Source organism: Stegodyphus dumicola, chromosome 12 (genome assembly GCF_044657685.1).
Source record: "Stegodyphus dumicola isolate Sdum_Otavi_A_Nest chromosome 12, ASM4465768v1".
In the NCBI taxonomy this organism is placed as follows: Eukaryota; Metazoa; Arthropoda; class Arachnida; order Araneae; family Eresidae; genus Stegodyphus; species Stegodyphus dumicola.
Genome location: NC_140779.1, coordinates 37286536 through 37305035, shown reverse-complemented (window position 1 = coordinate 37305035; position 18500 = coordinate 37286536). Strand labels below are relative to the sequence as shown.

General features: G+C 35.8%; 1 long non-coding RNA gene and 2 other non-coding genes across 3 annotated transcripts in view; all 3 read right to left on the bottom strand.

Moving 5' to 3' along the window:
* The window catches only part of LOC146993537 (uncharacterized), a 224436-nt gene that overhangs the window by 143110 nt on the left and 62826 nt on the right, over nucleotides 1-18500 (bottom strand). The window lies entirely within an intron of this gene.
* Nucleotides 4376-4457, bottom strand: TRNAL-AAG (transfer RNA leucine (anticodon AAG)). The gene has a single exon. It is a non-coding gene; the product is annotated as a tRNA-Leu (tRNA).
* On the bottom strand, nucleotides 7334-7415 carry TRNAL-AAG (transfer RNA leucine (anticodon AAG)). Its single transcript has one exon. It is a non-coding gene; the product is annotated as a tRNA-Leu (tRNA).

Sequence of the window (18500 nt, the reverse complement as noted above, 5' to 3'; positions counted from 1 at the left end):
ACTTCCTGGTACGAAGTAAATGAAGTGTTGTAATCGCAAAAAGTTTCGGACATCATATTTTAACGAAAATGTTCATTTTGACGGCTCTCGAATCCATTCGAACGATGTTTTTACTGTACGGACAGAATAAAGGACTCTTTTTTTTTTTTTTTTTCCTCCTCCCCGAAACGGACTGTAAAATGGATTCAGAAGAGATTTCTTTTCGTGATGTACATATCGTGACATATGTATCTTGCATAATATGTAGCCGTAGAACGTTGAAATTTTGTATGTGGGACTGTATAACATGTAATTGTGCGCCTGCCTTTATCTTTGCAATCGGCCGCAGCAAACGTGTATGTATATAGGTATGTATATTTTGCCATTTTGTTACTTGGCGCAAGTGAACTGAGTTCCTTTATTGTATGTTGGGAAATTAGGCATTTTTTGCTTTAAAAAGTAATTGAATTATGTTGCTCTTATGTTCCGGTTAAGGTTTTCATGCCTTTAATCAATGCAATAGAATTCGGCATGCAACAGAATGAAGAATTATAAACAGTATAAAAGTTTAAGTGACGTTAAACCTAACGGGGTATATTGGAATAGACGGTATAGTGGTTAGGGAAGCCTGGCTGCGATACCGAAGGGCCTGGGTTCGAATCCCGGAGAAGGCATGGTTGTAACTGTCCATCCCTTCATAGGAGGCGATAGTGGCCCACCTATTAGGTGTCTCCATAATAAAGAGACCACCACATCTGGCCTTGTATAGATTAATGGAATTGTGTTACATTGTAATTGTTCATAATCTGGAATTGGAAAAAAAAAAAAAAAAAGTAAATTCTACTGCTGTTCTGAAGGGTACTTTTTCCACATCGTTTGATTAATGTTATCAAAATAGCCGTGGGCAAACGTGATCACATCAGAGATACGTCTACAGCACCTCTGATATCAGTGAATATTGCTTCAATCTACAGAGAAGCCTCAGTATTTTCGGAGCGCTCACATAGGCTGTATTTAAGGAATATAACAAACTTGTAGATTTTCGGAGCCCCAAGAATGATAGAAAGTCTTGGCTTTTTGACAGGAGTTTCATCAAACTAAAAAAATATGGATACAATCTTGGTAGTTTTAACAACCTCGTATTACTTAGAAAGGGTAAAGACTCGAAAAGTGTTTTTAGCCTTGAAGTCATCGCCATGGATTTCAGTTCAGTTGAAATAGGCTGCAAGGCGGCTTTGGAAATGGCATTTTAAATGCTGTTAAATGGTGTATGGCATCTCTAGTAACAACAGCTGTCTTCATGCTGGAGCCAGGATGCATTTTTAATTGGCTGAGTCCAGGCAACTACCGCTTAAAACCATTTTAATTATGTCTAAATTCCTAGATGTATTTTCAACTGAAGCAAAGCAGAGGCTCAGTTATCTCGACACCACACCCAAGAAAAATGCCTGTTGATTCCAATTCAGCACGTGGGTGTAAGAAAAACGCAGCGGGATTATTGCTTACCCGACAGCAGCTGGAAGTTGTCTCTTGGGGGGGGGAATGGTTGACATTCAGCCACCATGTGTCATTAATCCGAAGTTACGCATGTCCATACACATTTCTTCTTCTTGGTTCGTTCATTAAAGCATGAGGTTCTTGGAAAGACAGCATATGCTCCTTGTCTGTCAACGATTGACTACTTCCCACGGATCCATCGTAGTTAAACCTCATCACAGTATCAGAAATTTTTACTAACTCAGAAAATTAGTAAAAAAAGGATCCGAGATGTTATCAGAAATTCTTTACTTCCGCAATCAGTCTCACTTTCGTCCTTTTCCTAACAAACGATGAGCCATTTTAATTTGTTATCTGCTTCAGGCGCCCTAGCATCAGTTTGGAGAAAGTGTTCAAAAGATTGAGTTAGACTAAAAGTATATCAATATACTCTATTAACGTCTCTGTGCCTTTCTTTTTCTTTATTCTCAACTGTCTTCCTAAAGATCCTTTCCGTATCTTATCTTCCGTACCTGTAAAAGATTTCTGAAAATTTATTCAGGATCTTTGTTTCCTTCCAGTTATAAAGTTCTTCAGTATTTTAGAGCCAATTTCCATGATAAAAATATATTCAAAACTTTTAATTATTTATTCGGTTAGCATATCGTTTGGTAGTAACTTCATGTGCAAATCTTTAATTTCTGTGCATTCACTATATTTCTCGTGTAAAGTAATTTACACTAATTTAGCATACACCCGAAAGTTTTACATAAAATATATATATATGAATATTATTTGAATGAAAATTATAAGTATTATTTTTAATACCCACTCAAAGGTCAGTTTTTCTTCAAAATTCCTCCAGGATGGCATCTCTCTCTTTAGGCAGATAGCCCTTACATGCGTTACTCTATTTAATAAAAACTTAATCTGACCTATGTGCCTAATTACAAATATTTTAACATACATAATCTTATATTTATAAAACGTGTAAGCCCAAAGTGATTATTTTTCAGATATATAAAATTAAAACGATGGGTTTAAAATGAGCAGCAGTAAAGCCTCTCCTCTAAAAAATTTTAAAAGGTACGTGTTACAATAATATATGGATGTGAAAAAAATTTATTTTATTTAAAACATTTTGACGTTTGGAAAATAAAATAAAAGTAGCGAATACTCTATCAAGGGTATCGAAAGACGTATACAATTTTAAATGTACCGTAAGGTATTTTTCATTCTTTAAGCATAACATTTTTCTTAAAATCTTGCAACAGCTTATAATTTTATAAAACAAATTCATAATCAAAATCGCTGTTGTTAGTTATCGAAAAATAACCAAGATGTGATTTTTGCGTAAATGTCACTAAACTATACAAATTGCTATTATCCATCACACTATGCATGTTTCTTTCATGCGAAAGTGTCCCTTTTTCGATTTCTATTGAACTGTTGTGTGTCGAAATACTATCAGAATCTTGTCAAGCGAGCTTCTGAATGTAAACAAAGAACACCCCATCTGGTGACCCAAGCCTCAAAGCAGTGCTTCACTTTTAGCGCGGGTTGGCCCCTCCTCCCTTTCCTACCTCCATGTGGTTAGCAGGCAAGATTGCGTCTGTTGTTGACGAAAACCTTGGGCACCATACAGGCGACAGTACGACTTTGCTCATTTCCGCCCCTAGTTTTGAAAGAGAGCACCCCGGAGGGGGGGACGGAACCCAGGGTTCCGATGGTTTCCCACCCCTCTTCTCCTACTACCACCATCTCGAGAGGATTTTCGGCTCGCCGCATATTTTGAGTACCTCCAGGCCCCAGTGACACTATACATTTACAAACATCGATGCATCTCCGGGTTTCGAAACGGATCCTTCGGTACGGCAATCAGAGTCACTAACACCGAAGTAACCAACTTTGGTACCGAAGTACCGAAGTAACTAACTTCGGTAACGGTTACCAAACTAACCTCGAACTAACTAACTAACTTCGAATGGTTACCGAACTAACTAACTTCCGTATGGCAATCAGAGTCACTAACAAATATAACATTAAAAATCGGTAACGGTTACCGAACTAACTACGGTAACTAACTTCGAACGGTTACCGAACTAACTAACTTCGGTACGGCAATCAGAGTCACTAACAAATATAACATTAAAAATTGGTAACGGTTAACTTCGGTAACGGTTCCCGAACTAACTAACTAACTTCGAACTAATTAACTTCGGTAACTAACTTCGGTACGACAATCAGAGTCACTAACAAATATAGCGTTAAAAATCTAATAATTTCTTTCACGATATTCGTTAACTTTAGTCAATTTATTGTTTAAGAATAAATCAGAGGTTATCTGTCAGACCGAACGAAGTTTATTTGAGTACGTATGAAAAATAAAACGAGGAATTAGATAACATCAAGTTAAACTTAGTGGCGCAATAGCCCTTAATGAGCCATGGCCTACAGTGCCCTGATTTCTGCTTTCTTGACCATGGGCCCCGGAGGGCATGACCCTTGTACAAGTGGTCAGCTTGTCGCAACGCCCCTCCCCTCCCCCAGTGTTTAGTCCAAGTGAATTTAATACTCATTTTATCGATCCACTCAAGGAATGAAAGGCTTAGTCAACCCTGACCAGCCCGAGGATCGAACCCCGGACCTGTATAAACACCTCTAGAGACAGTAAAGTGAGGCCTCAACAGTAAATAAAAGATTTATTAAGTACATCTGAACCGGAAAATTTGTCCAAATAGCGGAATTTGCTCATTTATGCAGAGACAGATGTCCTCAGTTGTTAAGCACATGAATTCTAAAACATGTACTCTTATGTCTTTTGCTGCATCCAGAATTTTTTAATATTATTTCTTATGTATATCTGTCAGGCATTCTTTTTATTTTTCTATCGGAACATATGATGATAAAAAACACAATTTGGCAGCGGTGGGATTCGAACCCACGCCTCTAGAGAGACTGATGCCTTAAACCAGCGCCTTAGACCGCTCGGCCACGCTACCACGTATGGTAAGGGCTTCCATAACAGTTCTGGTTAATTATAAGCTTGATCTTATCGTACTATTCTTTTATATCTTTCTCATTATAGGGCGCATATATATATTTTAGTTCAAATTCTCTTTCAAAAGAGGTATAATGAAATTTATTGTAATACTTATGAATGTTTAAAAATATACTTGAAAGTGTTAATGCATAAAATGTGAGGGAATCAGCCTAGTTCCTCTAATTTACTGACGGCATTCAACTGCGACTCTTTTCCACTGAGATCAGATGATCAAATACGAAGAGGATAATTCACTGATGACATTAAAATGTTTAGCAATAAATTTCAGAACAAAGGTTAGATATCACGAGAATTTTAATTCAGAATCCAGAGAAGGGCTATTTTAAACCAGAATCTCAGATCCAGCAGGATCTGATTACAAGGTCCTAGCTTGCGAGCCCCACGTTTTATGAGTCCCCCAAATCATCCCATGATTCCTCGTAATTTGATTTTAACTCTTATAAAAACAAGTTGACACTTCTGAAAACACGCTCTGTTTAAGACAGCAGAATGTTTAAAAGGGCCTTTGCTCAGATCATAAGTTCAATCACATATCCTGATAAGGAGCCCACCACCACACATCCCGCGAACGGGCTGGCTGCATGGTGTTTTCGTGGATTTCCCCATGTGTAACATGTATACGAGCCAGATTCCCTTAAAACGTCCTCCAAGAAGGAATTCCTCCCTTAAGGCAGATAGCCCTCGAGTGCTTTGCCGTAATCTAATAAACCAAGCCAAACCAACTATCCTGATAAGAATATTGATTAAAGTAAGAAGAAACTTATCAGCGGCTGATCGGTAAAATCGCTAAACAATGGTAATTCGAACCGGGTTTAAACTCCGGTGAACCTGGTAAATCGACCTTGCGAATGGAGCCGACTGCATAAGAATTTTCATGAGTTTTTCTGAGTGCATCGTGAGTACAAACGAATTTCCATTCTTCAGGAAGGTATCCCGATCCTTAGGCAGATAACCCTAGAATACTTTCTTTAGAAGAAAATTCTAAGGAAAAAAATCTGATGTGTACACCACATGACTTCCTTGTACGGAATATTAAATTATACGCGTTTTTTCTTGCATTTCATTTAAACTTATTAGATTGAATTAAACCTACTTCGTCGACAGCGCATAAAGCACAATAGAATAAATGCATTCTTTAAAATTCACTCTATTTGTTTACCATAGCGACACTCTGGCGCTAGGTTCACTTAACAGTATTATATTTCGTTCATATTATAACTCAGAATGCACAAAATTTATATCATTTAAAGAATTATCTAATCTTTGCCACATGTTCTAATCAAATACTATGATAAATTCAGAACGATGTATAAAAGAAATTAAGCAAACAAAACAAACGTTTTTCACAGACGATTGAGTATTTCTCATTCAATTAATTCAGTTTTCACTTCGCGACAAGGCAAAAATACATAAAAACTCAAAATATCTGTATTAAAAATTACGAAGTAAATCTTAAACGCTTATTTCCTCGAAAAAATTTCAGAAAGGATTAAGCATGATTTAAATAATAAATGAAGGCGTTATCTTTGTTATAGCGGAGCTAAGTTTCTCTAGATTGGCAACAAATCCGCTATCCTGCTCTTTCAAATGTAAACAAGAGCAATGGCCACCATCAAAAACCTTATTAGGCTTAGCGGCACTTAAACAATTTTAAAATTGCTGGTAATTCTTAAAATATTGCATACAGATTTACTAAAGGCATAAAAACCTTAACCGAAAGATAAGAACAACATAATTCAATCATTTTTTAAAGCAAAAAAACTGTACAATTTACAAACATATAAGAGTAAAGAAACTGAGATCACTGAGCCGGGTAATAGAGTGGATATATATTTATATACGTTTGGTGCTGCCGATTGCAACCAAAATACGAGGTGCACATCTACATGTTATAGCAGTCCTATATACAAAATTTCAACGTTCTGAGGCTAATCGTTTTTGAGTTATTCGAGATACGTACGTACGTACATACGTTCGTACAGACGCCACGAAAAATTCTCTTCAGAATTCATTTTGAAGCAGTTTTATAATTTTTTTGGAGGAAAAGAGTGTTTTATTCTGTCCTTACGTACATATATCACGGAAATACATCGTTAAATTGCATTTGAAAGAGGTCAAAATGGGATATTTTCGTTGAAATATGCTGCCTGAAACTTTTCGCGATTACAATACTTCCTTTTTACTTCGTACAAGAAAGTAAAAGAATAAAGGAATTGTAAGGGCAATTGCGCAGGAAAAAAGAGAGAGGGAAAGCAGCCTTGAATGGATTGGTGTTATAAACAAACCCCTCTCAGACCTCTCGCTGTAACCACCATGATACCTATTATCAGCACGATTATAATAGTTTTATTAATTACGCCTAAATTAAAAATGACAGTCAAAGGGTAACGCAGATTACACATAATACAAAGAGAACAGTTATCTTCCTATTTAGGTGAACAGAATGATATACCGCTGTCGTTTTCTAAGTATCCAAATAAAATATCTACATGCCGATAGTGGTAGGAAAGAATGAATACCTTTGAAGACAGTGGAATCTTTCATTAGGACTCGAAACACTTGGCCAGTGTTGAATAGCAGCTTCTACTCAAAAGTATGGCTTTGACAGTTGTTAAAACCCAACAGTTGACACAACCAAAATGGAAAATTTGTCAAAGATAAGGGGTTTGCTCATTTACGCAGACGTAGATGGTAGCACGTGAATTCTAAACACATAGTCTTATGTCTTTTGTTTAGTCCAGAATTTTTTTACGTTATTTAATTATGCATATTTTTTATTTTTTATCGGAAAGCATGATGTTAAAAAGTACAAACTGGCAGCGGTGGGATTCGAACCCACGCCTCTGAAGAGACTGATGCCTTAAACCAGCGCCTTAGACCGCTCGGCCACGCTACCACTCGTTGGGAAGCGTTTTCATAATAGTTATGCTTGATTAAACTTGATGCTATTGTACTCTTATTGTATGGCTTTCGCAAAATATAGGACATATAAGTTCCTTTTCCTTTAGTTTTGATATTTTCTAAATTTTAAAGCCGTATTTTGTACACTTAATAGGTATTTACAAGTTAAAACAAAATGCACAATGATTTGTTTATAAAAGTGGTTTAAGGGTACTAAATGTTAGGGCGTTAAACTAGTAAGTTCACTGGGTGGGCATCTGGACTGAATGCCTTATCCCAGACTATCTGATGAGTCAGTTTTCTACCTTGAGATAGTATACATAAGATCCTCTTTTGCCAAAAATAATAATTAATTCCCAAATGCCGAAAATAATAATTAAGATAGCAGTAGTTGGAGTCAAGCTTAACTAGCAGTACACCGGAGACGGAGGCTCCCATACCAGGTCCCTTTCCAAGCCTTTACACGATTAAATGCGCCACCTTTTCCAGAGGCGATCCAAGGAGGGATACCTCCCGGCCAACCTCATGGAGGTAGGAAGTAACCTCCATGGCCTTTCCTACCTCCATGGCCAACCTAGGGGGACAAAATTGCACAAAGTTTAAAGCCCACAAGTCAATGGCAACCGGCAGTGGCGGTCATTTGCAAAGAGAACGAAGGTCAACGATTGCCCTCCAGTGCTATCAATGGGAGCCAAACCCCCAAGGACAACTTCCGATATCAAACCTTATAACATTCTCACAACTAAGAGGCAGACAAGACAGTACCAGTACGGTCCCTGTCAAGCCTGAACCTACCACGAAAAATCGATGGTTCTAGTCGCTGCGAAGACTGACTATTTACTCCAGGAGCCGAGTCTGTCTAAGTACAGGTCTTAGCCAGAATGCCGGAGGTTGTTCCCAGTCGACCCCTGGAGGGGGAATCTTAACTAGCAGTAAGAAGTGCCGACACAAATGATGAAGTAGTACAGGTTATTGGAGCAGGTTATAATGTAATAAATTTTTACTATGATTAGTGTTGTTAACTGTTTTGGTTAGCATTGTTATTATGCTGATGTTAGTTTTGGGTAGTGGGTTTTGATAAGATTTGGGTTCTGGATATTTTTAGGGAGCCACGGTAAGAGGCCTATTTCTTGCCAATTTATGAATTTTGTATTTTCCTGTTTTTTCTATATGGGACCAATTAATCGATTTGCGTTCTGTTGAACACTTGAAGAAACGCGGTCATGCATAAAAATTGTCAGAAAATGGATGCCATTTCTGGAAACTATGGCAGTGAGTAACATGACACTGACGCAACTGCGGCACGACTACGGCTTTTATTAAAGCACTTTATGAGTAGTAATGGGTTATCAAATGTTTGCTCAAAAATATGACTATCAAATTTTTCTACTGCGTTACTTTTTTTTAATATATTAAGCCAAAGTCTGGAAATTTGTCAATATTCCTGGAGTCAAATCTGCCGTTCCCTCACTAAGGCTTTAAGTCGAAGTATACCTTGTGCAAATTAAAGTTTGCTATTTAGTAGTGTATGCTAAAAACGAAGGAGGATGTTAAGTTGAGACCTTATCGCCAAACTTCTTTGGGTTACTGCCAAAAGATTTTAAGCATTCCTTAAAAATTCTTAAGCAGGGCAAGGAAAATTATTTGGAAGAGGTCATCTAGAACTGCACGCAAATCGATGCGCAAGAGCTTTTGTAGACTTACTTGCTCTTAACAGAAAAATAATTAAATTTGTTTTTCGAGAAATGTCAAAATAAAAACAAAAACGCATGGATAATAGCAGTGATAGCATTTTATATCATGCATGTGCATGCACGCATTTTAATTAAATTTACCTCTGAATGTATAAACATTATCAAAAAACGATTTCTGATTTTTCGCGCATATTTAATCTCAATAATTAGTTCTTTTGTTAAAATTATTATTTCATACTATTCGATCCCTAGTTTCTTCTTTACAAATGATGCTTATATTTCTCTTTTTTGCTTTTATTGTTTGATTGATGTATTTTAAACAACCAAACGAACTTTATTATCCAGATGAAATTGCTTGAAAGTAAAAGAAAGCTGCACAAGCATTTTTCTGTTAGGGATACATTTTGGATTGCTCTCTCTATTGTAAGTAAAGACAACTTTAAAGCAGTTGTAATTTTAACCATTTGTGACAATCTAAGTTAAAATAACTAATCGATAACAATAATTGGAGGTGCTAAGGCAATAAGAATAGGCGTAATATTCATTTATTTGTAGGGTCGATTTCGAAGGTTCAAATATAGAACCTTCGGCTTCAGCTGCAGGAGGGCAAATTAGTTTGCACATTTATTTTAATATTTTCGACACACAAATCAAAATACATGTGCTTGTATGTAAATAATTATAAATTTGCTTGTGAACTGGAGAAAAATTACTAGATTTTTCGTAACAGATTGTAGATGCTAATCGGCAATCTTCATAAGGATGCTCATTGGTCCATTGGGTTCTTTCCTTTTTAATTTTCAGGTGTGAGGAAAAAAATAAATATTTATATTATTTGAAGTCAAATGACATTGTGCAGCACTTCGCACCAACCTACGTGTTACAGTAATCATCATGTACGATTATTACTTAAGCAAAAAATAATCCTAAAAATTATTGTAAATTAATACTGAGATTTCTGTTGTTGTTGTTTCTCATCCCCGTGACCAGCAGAGCTAGATCAGTTTCATGAGCTCATTCACACTGAAAGACTCCAGTACCAAAAGTGGGTCTTGAACCAGATCCTGTCTGGTAAGCCCCAACAAGATAAGATGTGATCAGGAGAGGCCTGTGCAGTAGAACACTTAGTCCATATTCCAAAGTGTTTATTACCACCAACAAAAGTCATTGATAACAGATGGCCATTAAGGAATCTAGTAAGTGCAGTTTGATCTCGTCTATTGCTGCTCTGAACCAAGGAGCCACCAGGGCACTTATTCTGATACCATGGGTGCGCTGGTGGGACCATCCAAGCGGCCTTATTCTTTGCCTTACATTTAGAAAGTAGTTCCATATAAGTAGGAGGAGCGGCAGGCGTTGTGGTCTCGCTAGCACCAGCTGTCCGAAGTTTCATTTCCAGCAATGGGACGGAATCCACTGAAAGTGGATCTGATGAGAAAGGGGAAGTTGTTTTAGTTTCCTGAGGATGTCTGCACTTGTATTATCCCTCACATTATGCCAATCAGCCAAGTGCTGGACGACACTTCTACTATCCGAAAAGATCCAGATATCTTTTAACTGAGAAAGCCACATGATGGAGTCCAGACCCTCCAGAATTGCAATAAGTTCGTTTCGAAATACCGAGCAGAAGTCTGGATTTCTTCTTTGAATTCTTATTTCTTGATCTCGAAATCTAATATAAATGCCACTGCCAGAACTGTCATTAACAAGTTTACTGCCGTCCGTGTACATGTGGACAGCGTCCATGGGGACATTATTAATTATTTCAAGAGCCAAGTGTTTCGAGTGGCACGGCAATTCCATCTGTTTGCTAACTTCGACAGAAAGGTTAACATGAAAATAAACCCCATCGAGATCTTCAGAGCGGTCGATAATCTGAGATATGCTGTGATGTTCTGTAGGGACTACCACATCTGAAATTTCTTATAAACCGATATTATGTTACATGAGGTTCAATTGATACAGAATAAATTGTGCGTGTTTATCAAATTATACGAATAGTCAAAAGCTAAAAGGAGAGCAAGCAAAATAAATTTAATTTATCAAATACATATGAATATATAAAGAATGCAATACAGCAGAAAACGATTACTCAAAACACATGCTGTATTTTAAAAAGCTTACGTTTATTTCTAAATTTAATGCTTTTTCTAATTATGCAAAAAAATAAAGGAGAAAAAGAAACATAAATAAAAATATCTGAAAGCTTTCAGATTTTATATTACGTCCAAAGAGGTTTCTTTTTAACATTTTGTGTGTTACCTTTATTTATTAAATATCATGTTCTTCGCACTTAAACCATAAAATTCAATTCAACAGCTAATATATCAATATTAAAAAACTATGAATAGGAAGACCCAGAAGGACATAAATTAAAAGAAAAAGCGCAAAAATATCTGAGAGAAAAAAAAATAAAATAGCCTTTTTGTTATAACTTTGGTACATTTTTTTGGTTTATGTGATTACGGCAAAGCTTCAAGGGCTTCCTGCCTAAGGGGAGGGATGCCTTCATGAAAACTTTTACCTTATATAGACCATCAGAGAAAATTATTTTAATAAAATTCAAATAATCAAGTATTAAAAATTTCTTCGCATTCGCTCTTTTAATTTATGTTATTCTGATTTTTTCTGTTTACAGTTTGTAGAGTCATTCGTTTTATTTTTTGAAGCAGGAAACGTAAATATGTGTGATGCCTTTAGCGGGAATTGAACTCAGAACCTCTGGAATACGCGTGGAGCATGCTTTCCAAATACGCCAAGAAGGCATGCGGAAAGGAGGTAGAAAAGATAATCTTTATATACTCCAGCTTTTAAGGGGCGACTAGGGCAAAAAATTCTTTGACTAGGGCTTAGGGGACTCAATCCTCAAATCCTGATGGTGACGAATTATCGTCTACCACCACTTATTTCGGGCGCCATTTGTAGAGTTATTAGGATTTTTTTTTTTTAAACAGGAGACGTGAAAAATGTGCAGCACCCTCGTTGGGGCTCGAACCCTGGATATCTGGAATACATGTCGAGTATGCTTAAATGAAGGATGCGGAAAGGAGGGAGAAAATATAAGTTCATTTTTACAATTTTTTCACTTTGATATTGATGAGGAAGAGCCATTAAATTCAAAATTGTTGCTTCATCAATAATAATTCAAATTTACAGATAAATCATCTCTGGTTTGAAATTAATTTTACTTGTTTTTGAAGTTGTTTTATTTTACTTTTTTAAAATTTATTGAAGGGGTCATAAATTTATCGTATTGTAAATTTTTGCATTTCTAAATTAATCTATGCGTACACTGCGAAAAAAAGGGGGAGGGACAGTGTATAGGTATATATAGGTGTTTTGACACAATATATATATATATATATATATATAGGTATTTTGACACAAATTTTCCCTGTTTCGATTCTACTATGCCATAATATTGAAATTTGTCAAATTCGTTGCGAAATTTACGGAGAAATTCAAAAATTTATCTTGGCGCTTTTTTTTCAGTTTGCACCAAGAATAATTCACACGGCGAACTTCTTAATTTATAGCAACCTGTTTCATCATTGTACACGAGCGCAAAAAAAAAGGTCATCGTTCATGCTTTTAAATAATTTTAACAAAGTGCGTAAACCACACTTGGCGTTATTATCGCTTGTAACATATATGCGAACTTTCAAAACGCGCCAATATGTAAATTAACGCATATCTTAGAAAATTTTGACTAAAAATTTAATTTTTTGTAGCTGGGCCTAGAAATACATCTTTAAGATGATATAAAAAATTTTATAGGTTATAATGCAAAAAAGTTTGTCGAAAAATTTATAAAAAAACATTTAAAAACACAAATTTTAAAAATTAATCATAAAAAATGTTCAAAATATGTTTAGATAAAGCTTCAATTTCGAATTCTGGAAGAGACAATCAAGTAAGTTTAATAAAAAAGAGATATCAATAAATATATATCGAATTCATTTAACATTGAGGAGCTAAATTTTTAAAGGTAATTTTTTAAAAACTACTCGTGCGATTTTTACAAAACTTGGCAGTTTAGCATAAGTTGAGTCGTGGAATCGAAATAGGGAAAAAAATTGGCATGTTATTTGAGGAAAAGTCCGATTTTGTGTCAAAATACCTATATTAGAAAAATGCTCTATATAAATCTCATACATATCCTAAGTCGCTTTTCGAGACATAAAAAACGTAAGTTAAGTTGAATTTCGTCAATAGGCCTAGTATAACGGGAGATATAGAACTAACCCTTTTTTTTTAATATTTTTTAAGTGTAATAACTGAGTAATAATATTTATTGAGTGTAATAACTCATCCTTTAATATGAATTTCTTTGCAATATTTTATTGATTTAAAATTTTTATTAATTTATAATTGATTTTAAGCACAAGAGTAAGACCCCGCTTAACGCGGGGGATACGTTCCATCGAAGTAGAGCGTAATGCGAAACAGCGCTAAGCGAGGCTATCTTAACATGTAAATAATGGGGTTAGGGGAAGACGGATAAAAAAATGGTTAGGCATTAAATAATGTTTTTTTTTAATAAAAATAAAATCAAGCATTTATTTCTTACAAAAATAAAAACAATATAAACGCATATACTTTTAAAAACAAATAAAATTCTCAGTCAGATCATTCAGTCTATTCTGGGTTTCCAATTTTCTGCCTTTTTGTCAAGAAGGCATTTCATAGATTGGCTTAATGGCATATTGCGTTCAATTTCGTCGTCAATCCATATAGACAGTCGTTTTCCCATTTCCTCTATAATGTTATTTCTAGAATGGGTAATTCTAGTTGCAGAGCTAGACGTAGTTGTAGTTGCCGATGACAGTATTTTTTCTTTATTCTTAAGAATTGTCCTTATTGTTGAAGTTGCCAAAATCAATGCAGCACTAATTTGAGATTGACGTTCACCAGAATCTAATCTTCTAATCACTTGCATTTGAGTTTCCAGTGAAATGCTTTTTCTGGTTGCTTTCTTTTCTTGTTTTTTATTATCACCCATGATAAAAACTAAAGATCATAATATTTGTCACTGTATTAATCGTTATAGTATTATACAAATTTAAACTTACAACAATGTCAACAAATGTTTAAAATGATAAAAATGCGTCCACAAAGCAAGAAACAAAACTACACTGTTTCGGATATGTTATTTGGAAACCTAGTGCTGCGCACAATTTCGGAGAATCCCCGGGTTGAAATAAAAGAGCTCTAAACCGAAACAGCGCTAAACGAAACAGCGTTAAGCGGGGTCTTACTGTATATTCATTTTCAAACTGCTGTGTGAACCTCGTTACCTCGTTGTTTTATTGGTTTTGCTGATACAAGAATTCCATTTAATAGCATTTACTCTTTTACTTGCCTTTTTAAGCACAAGAGAATTTAGCGTCAAACGCAACATTTAAAGGTAAATCATTTTAGTAAAAAACTCGCGCTATTTAGCAATTAACATGAAGTTATTTTTCTTGTAGTTCTTTAGATTATAACAAGGACTTAGCGATCCTTATTCAATTTTTCGTTATAAAGAAAGACTTATATCCTCTTCTCCCGTTACTTAGGGATTTACCTTTCTATCCATGTAGGCTTACAAAAGCACATTTCAGAACAGCCGTTCCGCTTCATACTCAATGAATTTCACTGAATGAAGAAGTAATTCTAATCCTCGATTCAAAGAATCCAGTCTCTCAACACCCACTTCTGGTCACCCACAATGGGGGGTGTGGATGTACAACCTCACGGCAAGGTTCACGGGGCCAGATTCTTGAGCGTGACCACAAGCACGCGCCGAGATCTCCATGGTGACCTCACACGAAAGCCCGCCCATCCAAACCAGCCGTGCACAAAAGGCGAAAGATATTTGAATACCCTAATCGTAGGAAATAGTAAAAAGTACAAAATATCTTGAAAGTCTGAATGGAGTTTCGCCTGCGGCTTGGAGGAAATGCAAAGGCTGCTCAACCCTTTCCCAAATGCTCGGAATGAAGTGGCCAATCCTTTTCTTTTTGAATTATGCTATGTGGACCTATCACCAGTTTTTTTTCCCTCTCATAACTGTCATATTCATTGTTTTGCTACAGAACTTACATTTGAATCAGAACAACATTAACACGGAATATATATGAGAAGACATCTTCAAGTTACTGCATGTTTCGTCATCTTATACTGATGTTCGAACCAGCGAACAGAATTTTATTATAACAATGTAATTTTTTTAAATTCGAAATCATGTTTGGTAATGCCCTTTTTTACTTCCTGGTACGAAGTAAATGAAGTGTTGTAATCGCAAAAAGTTTCGGACATCATATTTTAACGAAAATGTTCATTTTGACGGCTCTCGAATCCATTCGAACGATGTTTTTACTGTACGGACAGAATAAAGGACTCTTTTTTTTTTTTTTTTCCTCCTCCCCGAAACGGACTGTAAAATGGATTCAGAAGAGATTTCTTTTCGTGATGTACATATCGTGACATATGTATCTTGCATAATATGTAGCCGTAGAACGTTGAAATTTTGTATGTGGGACTGTATAACATGTAATTGTGCGCCTGCCTTTATCTTTGCAATCGGCCGCAGCAAACGTGTATGTATATAGGTATGTATATTTTGCCATTTTGTTACTTGGCGCAAGTGAACTGAGTTCCTTTATTGTATGTTGGGAAATTAGGCATTTTTTGCTTTAAAAAGTAATTGAATTATGTTGCTCTTATGTTCCGGTTAAGGTTTTCATGCCTTTAATCAATGCAATAGAATTCGGCATGCAACAGAATGAAGAATTATAAACAGTATAAAAGTTTAAGTGACGTTAAACCTAACGGGGTATATTGGAATAGACGGTATAGTGGTTAGGGAAGCCTGGCTGCGATACCGAAGGGCCTGGGTTCGAATCCCGGAGAAGGCATGGTTGTAACTGTCCATCCCTTCATAGGAGGCGATAGTGGCCCACCTATTAGGTGTCTCCATAATAAAGAGACCACCACATCTGGCCTTGTATAGATTAATGGAATTGTGTTACATTGTAATTGTTCATAATCTGGAATTGGAAAAAAAAAAAAAAAAAGTAAATTCTACTGCTGTTCTGAAGGGTACTTTTTCCACATCGTTTGATTAATGTTATCAAAATAGCCGTGGGCAAACGTGATCACATCAGAGATACGTCTACAGCACCTCTGATATCAGTGAATATTGCTTCAATCTACAGAGAAGCCTCAGTATTTTCGGAGCGCTCACATAGGCTGTATTTAAGGAATATAACAAACTTGTAGATTTTCGGAGCCCCAAGAATGATAGAAAGTCTTGGCTTTTTGACAGGAGTTTCATCAAACTAAAAAAATATGGATACAATCTTGGTAGTTTTAACAACCTCGTATTACTTAGAAAGGGTAAAGACTCGAAAAGTGTTTTTAGCCTTGAAGTCATCGCCATGGATTTCAGTTCAGTTGAAATAGGCTGCAAGGCGGCTTTGGAAATGGCATTTTAAATGCTGTTAAATGGTGTATGGCATCTCTAGTAACAACAGCTGTCTTCATGCTGGAGCCAGGATGCATTTTTAATTGGCTGAGTCCAGGCAACTACCGCTTAAAACCATTTTAATTATGTCTAAATTCCTAGATGTATTTTCAACTGAAGCAAAGCAGAGGCTCAGTTATCTCGACACCACACCCAAGAAAAATGCCTGTTGATTCCAATTCAGCACGTGGGTGTAAGAAAAACGCAGCGGGATTATTGCTTACCCGACAGCAGCTGGAAGTTGTCTCTTGGGGGGGGGAATGGTTGACATTCAGCCACCATGTGTCATTAATCCGAAGTTACGCATGTCCATACACATTTCTTCTTCTTGGTTCGTTCATTAAAGCATGAGGTTCTTGGAAAGACAGCATATGCTCCTTGTCTGTCAACGATTGACTACTTCCCACGGATCCATCGTAGTTAAACCTCATCACAGTATCAGAAATTTTTACTAACTCAGAAAATTAGTAAAAAAAGGATCCGAGATGTTATCAGAAATTCTTTACTTCCGCAATCAGTCTCACTTTCGTCCTTTTCCTAACAAACGATGAGCCATTTTAATTTGTTATCTGCTTCAGGCGCCCTAGCATCAGTTTGGAGAAAGTGTTCAAAAGATTGAGTTAGACTAAAAGTATATCAATATACTCTATTAACGTCTCTGTGCCTTTCTTTTTCTTTATTCTCAACTGTCTTCCTAAAGATCCTTTCCGTATCTTATCTTCCGTACCTGTAAAAGATTTCTGAAAATTTATTCAGGATCTTTGTTTCCTTCCAGTTATAAAGTTCTTCAGTATTTTAGAGCCAATTTCCATGATAAAAATATATTCAAAACTTTTAATTATTTATTCGGTTAGCATATCGTTTGGTAGTAACTTCATGTGCAAATCTTTAATTTCTGTGCATTCACTATATTTCTCGTGTAAAGTAATTTACACTAATTTAGCATACACCCGAAAGTTTTACATAAAATATATATATATGAATATTATTTGAATGAAAATTATAAGTATTATTTTTAATACCCACTCAAAGGTCAGTTTTTCTTCAAAATTCCTCCAGGATGGCATCTCTCTCTTTAGGCAGATAGCCCTTACATGCGTTACTCTATTTAATAAAAACTTAATCTGACCTATGTGCCTAATTACAAATATTTTAACATACATAATCTTATATTTATAAAACGTGTAAGCCCAAAGTGATTATTTTTCAGATATATAAAATTAAAACGATGGGTTTAAAATGAGCAGCAGTAAAGCCTCTCCTCTAAAAAATTTTAAAAGGTACGTGTTACAATAATATATGGATGTGAAAAAAATTTATTTTATTTAAAACATTTTGACGTTTGGAAAATAAAATAAAAGTAGCGAATACTCTATCAAGGGTATCGAAAGACGTATACAATTTTAAATGTACCGTAAGGTATTTTTCATTCTTTAAGCATAACATTTTTCTTAAAATCTTGCAACAGCTTATAATTTTATAAAACAAATTCATAATCAAAATCGCTGTTGTTAGTTATCGAAAAATAACCAAGATGTGATTTTTGCGTAAATGTCACTAAACTATACAAATTGCTATTATCCATCACACTATGCATGTTTCTTTCATGCGAAAGTGTCCCTTTTTCGATTTCTATTGAACTGTTGTGTGTCGAAATACTATCAGAATCTTGTCAAGCGAGCTTCTGAATGTAAACAAAGAACACCCCATCTGGTGACCCAAGCCTCAAAGCAGTGCTTCACTTTTAGCGCGGGTTGGCCCCTCCTCCCTTTCCTACCTCCATGTGGTTAGCAGGCAAGATTGCGTCTGTTGTTGACGAAAACCTTGGGCACCATACAGGCGACAGTACGACTTTGCTCATTTCCGCCCCTAGTTTTGA